Source organism: Sylvia atricapilla, chromosome 3 (assembly GCF_009819655.1).
Source record: "Sylvia atricapilla isolate bSylAtr1 chromosome 3, bSylAtr1.pri, whole genome shotgun sequence".
NCBI classification, from domain to species: Eukaryota; Metazoa; Chordata; class Aves; order Passeriformes; family Sylviidae; genus Sylvia; species Sylvia atricapilla.
Window position 1 is genome coordinate 104211420 of NC_089142.1, and position 7618 is coordinate 104219037.

Sequence of the window (7618 nt, forward strand, 5' to 3'; positions counted from 1 at the left end):
AATCAGATATAAAATGTAGCCACGTTTTGTTAACCACAGCAAAACCTCCTTTCAAATATTGTGTGTAAAAATAAAGTGAGCTGGAAGGCAAAGCCCTGCTGTGGCAAAAGCAAAAGTTGCCAAGCGATGACGCTGCCCTTGGATCTGCTGTTCCAGGAGTATTTGCTCACAGTTTTAAGGGAATTACCGACACCCAGCTTAATGTCATTTAATTCCGTAAAGACATTTCAGAGATTGACTCAGCTCGCAGCTGTAAAACAGTCCCTCTGATTTGCCAGCTGCCTGCTTCAAGGTTTTCAGCCACTTGCCTTTTTTTCCTTGCAGCAGCCCAAAAAAGCCATTATTAGTGTCATACTTGGGCTCTAGTTCACATCGTTTCCTTAGTCTTTTCAGACAGACATCAACACGGTAGGTAAAAAAGGGTCTGATCCAAAGCCTGCCCCAGTCAGTGGAAAAGATTCCTGCTGAATGAAGTGAGGGCTGGATGAGATCAGTAGACCCTCTTTTCATTCCCTTCCCAGACAGGAGTAAATCTCTATTGTGCATTTCCAAGCTTTGGTATGAAATGACTCAAATTCTGAGGCTACTGCTTCTCCTGGAAACTGGTCCCCAGACTAAACAGATCATCTGATAAGAAATTGTTTCCCCTTTTATCACAACCCGTTCTCTATTTTCTTTCCCTGGAAAGTCTTCATTTTTACTGTCCCTCAGTTGGTTTTCACATTTGAGGTGATAATTAGGCATGTAAGATATTCATCCTGCACTTTGCATTTGTGTACATTTAGGCATCTTCATACTTCTTTCTGAGTATGCCCTTTGTATTTTTGGAGCATTTTATTATTCTTCGGTAACTTCCTTCCAGTTCATAAACCTTTCTCTTGCTGGCATGTGGTACCTGGAGATGTGAACTCCTTACCACAATATGCTCCAGCAACTCATGCCCATGGACAAGAATATTTGGGTGAAATGAGGTTGATCCTTAGTCACTCTACACTACTTTTTCGGTGATAAGAGGAAAAAAAGACAGTTCCAGGCTCTAATCTACATCATCCTAAAGGAGAGGTTTAGAACAGGTGAGGCTGTGTCCTAAAGGATCTGTTTCTCTACTGGGAGGTTTATAAAGCAGTCTAGAAGGCCCAGTGTGGCTGTAGAATCTCACCACAGACATATTCCATCCCATGGAGTGAGTCATGCCTTTGGAAATGTGCAACTGGAAATGTTATTCGGAGTGGCTTTGAAAGGAAACGAATGTTATGTCAAACAAAATAGATCTGTTGTGAAAAGCTTATTCCATTAACTTCTTACCCAGGGAGGCTAACAAGTATTAGGCTTTTTTTATAACCTTGGAAGCTTCTCCTTTGATGTTTATAGAATGGAAGGCTGTGGTTGCTGCTGCTGTTTGTGTTGAAAAGTGTTACAATGAAGATGCAGCAGATTTCTAACATGAATTAACAAAAAATTATGCTGAAACATTTCATTCATGTCTCAGCGTTCCCTGCATCCCATTGTCAACTTAGCCTCAGGTTTCTTTTTTTCAAATTTTGGCTCATAGACAAATTCAAGCTTCTTATGCTCAGCCTGATTCAGAACAAAATCGTACATTAAATGTGGGATTTCCACTCAAACTCACACACTGGAGTCTGCTCCCTATCCATTTTGTTTTCCACGCACAGCCTTCTTCAATCTTTACTTTTGCTCCTCTCTTTTAATAGAATACAGGAGCATTCACTTCAGTTTTTCTCTACTTATTGCCTTTTCTGAGGCTCCAGTTTACATGTCACTGCTGGCCTCTGGTAAGTGCAGTTTGTTTTCTAGCAATCTATGCACAGTGCTTGACTGTGAGGGTGTGGGGAGGAACACAGAAGGTAAGGGAGAAAATCTCATCCTTATGCATTTTGGTCCAAAATTCATCTGCTGGGAATCAGCACTGCCCAGCTGACTGGTGCTGTGTGCCTCTAAAGAGCTCAGATCTCTCCGTGGTACATTTCTGTGGCATTTGATCCCAAGGAAAAGGCACATCACTGAATGCTTTCTCCAATTTAGGGTGGTGCAATGGGAGTCAAAAACTTTGGCTCAGTGGAAGAAAATGTGATGAGGAGAGCTTCAAAAGCTCTGACATTCCTTCAAGCAGGCTTTTGCCACCGATTTTCTTTCAGCTCCCTAACTTCAGTTTTGGCAGCCAAGAAACTCTTGCTCTAGGACCTACAGAGGGGAAGATGGTCCACAAATGGAATAATTTTGGTGCTGAGGACAATAAGAGGTTTGAGGCCTGAAACTTAGAGGCAGACACTCCCTTCTGGTTTTGAGCGGGTTTCAAAACCTTTTTTTGGGTTTAAATCCAAATTGAAAAAAAAAAAAAAAAAGAAGACATTTTAGAATTGCAAAACCCGCCATAAAACTGGGAGATCTTTCTCCTCACAGCTCCATCTGAAACAGATGGAAATTTCTTTAGTGAAGTGACCACTTAATTAAAAATATGTGATACCAAATTAATACCATTTCAGCAGGTATTTGGAAGACAAATGAAGACTGTCTAACCTTCTCCAGGTGTCTAAGACAACTATCTATTGTTTTTTAAGGTGTCTGGCAGCTGTTAAGTAATTTAAATGATGCTTGTCAGCTCCCAAATAGAAGAAATAAATGAACACAAAAGAGCAAGATTTCAATTAAAGTTCATCATGTAAAACAGGCCTCATGCCTTCCCTGACCACAGAGATTAGCTTTTATGTCTGGAATTGCATTTAATAAACCTCCTCCCTTGACATGGAACATCTGCTCCCTTTAGGACTATTGTTTTACACCCATAAATAAAACATAAAATTATATTTTTGTCACTCTTCAGGCCAGATCTTCAGCTGGCATAAATCAATGGCAAGCAGTCAACCTCAGCAGAGCTCTGCAGACTTAAACCAAATGAGGATCTGGCCCTTGATGCTTTGGTGCTGAAGAAAATAATGGGTCTGGGCAGAGTGTGTGGGACATTGTTTATCAGAGAATGTGTGTGAAACTACGTGGAGCAAGTAACCACAAAGCATGATTGATCTCTCCAGCATATTTTAACACTTCTTTTTTTTTAACTTTTTTTTTTTCTTCCAGTGTTTACTGAAACCTTTTAGGTAGTGCAGTCTTCTCAGATATCATTTTATGTTTGAAAAGCTTTCTAATTCGAAATGAAAAGTTACGCGCCGCTCCAGTGAACCTCCAGCTTCAATTACTCGCTGTGCAAATGGCTGGCCTGCATTTTGACCAATGTTTATGGTACTTGGCAATTTTTCAGTAGCTACTTTACCCTGATATGATTAATTTCTTGCCTAATACGAGGCTTTGCATGCACAGAGCTAAAATGATCCTATGAGGCAGAAGAGAAATAAAAGAGCTCATGTGTTTCGGCTTTGAAAACATCTGAATCATAACATCACGATTTTTAAGAGTGCCAATGATAACACAAGTTAGCCATGGATGAAGACTACCACAAGAGACACCAAGTTCCTGATGGGATTTGGTGGCATGAAAGCCAATTTTGGGCTAGTAAAGTCAGCACACTAGATCATAGCTGGAGCAGAAAAGCAAGAGACAAACCTGGAGCTCACCATGCATGAGTGCAGCAACAGAAGGAAGATTGGCTGCCAGTGCTTGTTTCCTTTCAAAATGCCAAATCCTTCTCTACACGCCGGTATCTCTTTGTACCAGGAGTGTTCACGTGTATAAACTTCCCTGAAGTCAAAGGCAATATAACTTGAGTAAGTGAATTTTAATTGAGAAATATATTTTGAGAAACCTCGCTGGTGTCAGGCTGGAAATCTGGGTTTGTGCTCTGCCCTGTTTATCAGGATCAAATTTTACACTAGGAGACTGATAGTGCCACAACCCTAAAAAGACAAATATTTTTGACAGGATATGAGGAGAATGAGGTACCTAACCACTAATGCACTGTACAGCAAAAAAGCATTTGCATGGGCCCTGGCACCAAGGACTCTTTAAAGGAGAGATTTGGAGCATTATCACCAAGCTGCCTGCCTGCTTCTGCCACACCAAGAGATACAATTGCTCCGATTCAGTTCATCACCTAGATGACTTAGTAAGACTCTAAAGGCAAGCACATCCTCTTCACTGATTTAAGCTAAAATATTGTGCTGTAAACACATGGGGCTCTTAGGTGGGCATGTGATCCCATGTGCTGATTCACAGGACACACCACCTTTAGCAGAAGCTGCAAAAGAGATCACTGGAGGCAGCAATTCCTTAAACCACCTTCAGAGGAAGCAGCCCTCACGTACCTTCAAAATCCCAACCTCCATATTTTTATTTAAAACAATCACACACAACAGAACAATTTCTGTTCACCTTAACAGAATGTCTACATTGCAAATTCCAGCCATCAGACTGGCTGTAAATGAGCTAACCATAAATGAGCTTGCTTTCTGGCAGGATAGATTTGCCTGTATGGAGGTACCACTGCCAAAAACAGGGAAAATTATTCCTCCTGGTGTTCTCTGCTGTCTCATCTTGACTATGTCCAGTCTCCACAATGGTTCATTTGCAGCCAGCTTGGGCATTTCTGCATTGCCGTGTCATTGGACGTATTCAGAGCAATATTGTTATTATCGCCTTAACATCTGCAAGAGCACAGAAGCTGAGCACAACAAGGATTAGTTACCTTCTGCCTTTTAGCTCAGAGCAGGGGCCCAAAGTCAGACCCCAGTAATTTCTGCTCGCATGGAGGTACCCAAATTACATGGGTTATTTTGGGTGATGATGTCTGCTGAGTCATGCTGAACACAGGAAATCACCTTACAGCCACAAATATATGCTACAGAGAAGCACTTGAGCTGAGACTTTGGAGATTTTTTGATTTCTGACTTAAGTCAGCTGGTTTTAAGTTAATGCTTTCTCTTTTTTTTTTTTTTTTTTCTTTATTTTAAAATAAAATGGCAATTTATGCAAGATTAATTGATCTACCCTGGATAACTCAGCCGGTCTGGTCCTTCAAGTTCTAAAGAGACCTAGTCAAAACATTACTCAGGTTTTAACATTCTTATTTAATATCTAAAGCCAGTGTTTTTGCGGATCTCTCAAGTTTTGAGGTGGTTTGGAACAAAAAAGGAAATTTTAAAAATTAGGAAACTTGTTAGAAATTAAGCTGAATTAGCTGAATCCAAAACTAGTCCTGAAGTAACATCTATCTATGCCTGAAATGTGAAGCAATGTGGAACTTCACATGGTGCCTACATGGACAAAAGAAACCGAACATTGAGCAAATTGAACCTATACCTAAAATTTCAGATCCATGGTAGGTAAGAAATTACTCAGTACAGATAGACATATCCACTTCCATTGACATGAAATGCTCAAGGCAGGAGAGCTTGTTTCAGTCAGATGAAGTAAAATCAGTTATGCTGATAAAAACTGGCCTGGCACCACCCAATTTAAACCCCCCATGCCAGCAAGATCTCCAACAACAATTATAAATACACCACGTTCACAGGATTCTATAGGTTTCAGAAATCAATTTCATCCCACAGTGCAGCATTTTATGTAACCAGACAGTACGAAACATGAGAATCCACTTCAGATTTCTGGGTGACTTATTTGATCTTCCTCAGTCCCACAAAGAGTGAAGAAGACAAGTTTAAAATGCCCCAGTGCTATCCAGTTTCCCACTCAGTGTTCTGCCCTGTCTAGTCCTCGCAGCAAAAAGGGGCAGAGCAATCAGCATGTAATGAAATCTCCACCAAAATGTGAATGCAGTCCTTTCTTTTTCTGTATTTACTTACAGATCAGGGCACCCCTGAAGAATTATAAACAGCTGAGAGCAAGAAATAAAAGGACCTCTGAAAAGTTTTATGTGCTCCAAACTATAAATGTCAGGTGGCAATACTAGGCAGTTTATTTTTCTGTATATATATATATATATATAAATTTTTTTTCCATGGAAATATTTTCTCTAGGAAAAAAAAAAAAAAAAAAAAAAAAAAAAAAAACCACACCCAAAACAACACTCTAGCTCATCACGGGCAATTTTATGAAATATATATAAATTTGCAGAAATACTGATTAATGTCTTTGGTAAATTGAGATGACAATTTTTTTTTTTCTCCTGCCCAAATGAAAATAATAACCATATTAAAATGTGCTCACATTTTTAGGTTTTGGTGGTTTGGAATTTTTTTTTATTCAAATTTTTTTTTTCAGATAATGGAGGGGTAATGAGAAGGACCAGACAGAAAAAGTATATCCAGAGATCTGTATAAAAATACAGATAAAGTAAAATTTTAGTGCTGCATCAATAAACCACAATGGGCTGAGTAACTTCAGGAACAGCATTTGCTAAACCAAACATTACATTTTTACCAAGGTAAAGGGCCAGCACGTGATGAGAAATGCTGGAGTTGAGCATGTGCACATGGCTGGGGGGCAAGGGGCACGCACACCATTTTCTGAAGGTGGAATTCCTCACTACTGTGCTTTCCCTCCCCAATTAAGGGTTGAAATGAGCCACTGGAATCTCCTGTATATCCTGGGGAAATGAATGCCCTGGCTGCTTTCCAACTCGTATTTCTCTCTTTCTACAGCAAACAAACAATAGGCCAAAAGTAGGATGTTGTATGTCCCTCTGGGGGGAAAAAAAAAAAAAAAAGAAAAAAAAAGTGAAGTATTGATAAACTGAGATTAATTTTTACAAAAATGTTTATATCAAGTGCATATGCTTTGCCTCTTGGCCATTATGGAAATGTCAGGGGTTTAATTGGCAGCTGTGAATAGCAGCACCTGCGAACAGCTCAGGGCTTGTTCCTGTGGTCTGGCAACATTCTTACTTTATGCTTTAAATAAAGGCTTACTCACTGAGACAGAAATAACTGACAGTGGATGATTGATGATTGCCCATCACGCAATGGGCTGACATCTACCATTCACCGAATCCATTTGCAATTCCACTTCCAGATTTCATTAACAGGGCCAAGACATCCAGGAACGGGATTGATACAGATGGCAGCTCAGTTACAGAGTTCAGCTGGTGCTGATCGCACGTTAAGCATGGAAAACAGATTACCCTGAGCTCCAATCCATCTCGTGTGGTACATTTTGGAAACCCTATCTTGTTTACTCCAGGTAACCTTTTATAGTTCTATTTATCCTGCCTCGTTTCAAACCAGATAGCAATTTTCCATAGTGGGGAATTTATGGTGCCATTTACAACACGCGTTTATAAAAGACTTGCCTCCGTGAAATATGAAGACAAGCTTTTGGCATTCTGAATGTTCCTTTTTTTTTTTTTTTTTTTTTTTTTTTTTTTTTTTTTTTTTTCTCCTAAGAAGGATCAAAAAAATGCGAGCACGTAAAATCCCCAATTTCCCTCATCACAAATACCCTCTTCTGAGGAATCTGAGGAATCAAAATGGCTCACTCACCACCACACACCTGGGTAGGTCTCAAAGCCCGGAGGCAAATAAAGAAGTTTCCAGCTAGAGGGGCCAGTCCCAGTTTTTTATTGCTCAAAACCTCTGCTGACCTCTGTCTGTGATGGGACATAGCATCCTGCTAGTCCTTGTTTTTATCTCAAGTTCATCAGGGTCATGGGCTGTTCTTCAGGAAGGCTGAGGAAATGCAATTTTCCATT